This window comes from Dermacentor silvarum, chromosome 2 (genome assembly GCF_013339745.2).
Source record: "Dermacentor silvarum isolate Dsil-2018 chromosome 2, BIME_Dsil_1.4, whole genome shotgun sequence".
Taxonomy (NCBI): Eukaryota; Metazoa; Arthropoda; class Arachnida; order Ixodida; family Ixodidae; genus Dermacentor; species Dermacentor silvarum.
This window is the reverse complement of record NC_051155.1, coordinates 8,200,362-8,201,863: the sequence shown is the minus strand read 5'-3', so window position 1 is coordinate 8,201,863 and position 1,502 is coordinate 8,200,362.

Genomic DNA, 1,502 nt, shown 5'->3' with positions numbered 1-1,502 from the left:
AGTCCCAAGTGCCGATGCGCACATGCTTAGCCGCGGGCTCGAGGTCGACGCTCGATATGTTAGTTGCGCAGTCCCCATGTGCCGATGCGCCGAAATGCCTAGCCGCGAGCTCGGAGTCGACGCTCTATGTGCTTAGTCGCGCAGTCCCAAGCGCGAGCGTGAAATGCCTAGCCGCGGGCTCGAGGAGTCGACGTTCGATGTGCTTAGTCGCGCACTCCCAATTGCGATGCGCGAATGCCTAGCGCGGCTCGAGGATCCACGCTCTATGTGCTTAGTCGCGCAGTCCCAAGTGTCGATGCGAATGCCAAGCCGCGGGCTTCAAGGAGTCGACGTTCGATGTGCTAGTCGCGCACTCCCAATTGCTATGCACGAAATGTCTAGCCGCGGGCTCGAGGAATCGACGTTTCTATGTGCTAAGTCGCGCAGTCCTAAGTGCCGTTTCGCGAAATGCCTAGCGCGGGCTCGAGAGAGTTGACGCCCGATGTGCTTTAGTCGAAGTCCATGTGCCGATGCGCGAAATTATAGCCGCGGTCTCGACTGTGGACGCTCGATGTGCTTAGTCGCGCAGTCCCAAGTGCCGATACGGGAAATGCTAGCCGCGAGCTCGAGGAATCGACGCTATATGTGTTTAGTCGCGCAGTCCCAAGTGCCGATGCGCGAAATGCCGAGCCGCGGGCTCGAGAAATCGACGTTCGATGTGCTAAGTCGCCGCACTAAGTGCCGATGCACGAATGATTAGCGCGGGCTCGAGGAATAAGGCACTATGTGCTTAGTCGCGCTGTCCCAAGTGCCGATGCGCGAATTGCCGAGCCGGGCTCGAGGAATCGACATTCTATTCTTAGTCGCGCAGGCCCAAGTGTCGATGCGCGAAATGCCCAACCGCGGGCTCGAGGAATCCACGCTCTATGTGCTTTGTCGCGCAGTCCCAAGTGCCCATGCGCGAAATGCCTCCGCGGGCTCGAGGAATCGACGCTAATGTGCTTAGTCGCGCAGTCCAAGTGCCGATGCGCGAAATGCCGAGCCGCGGGCTCGAGGAATAGACGTTCGATGGTGTAAGTCGCAGTCCAGTCCTAAGTGCCGATGGGAGTTATGCCTTAGCCGCGGGTCGAGGAATCGACGCTCTATGTGCTTACTAGCGCAGTCCCAAGTGCCGATGCGCGCAAGTGCCTAGCCGCGGCCTCGAGGAGTCGACGTTCGATGTGCTTAGTCGCGCAGTCCCAAGTGCCGATGCACGAAATGCCTAGCCCCGGGCTCGAGGAGGTCAACGTTCGATGTTCTTAGTGCGCACTCCCAAGTGCCGATTCGCGAAATGCTAGGTGCGGGCTCGAGGAGTCGACGTTCGATGTGCTTTGTCGCGCATCCCAAGTGCCGATGTGCGAAAATTACTAGCCGCGGGCTCGAGGAATCGACGCTCTTGTAGTTGAGCAGTCCAAGAGCCATTGCACGAAATGCTTAGCCGCGGGCTAGAGGAGTCGACGCTCTATGTGCTGAGTCGCGCAGTC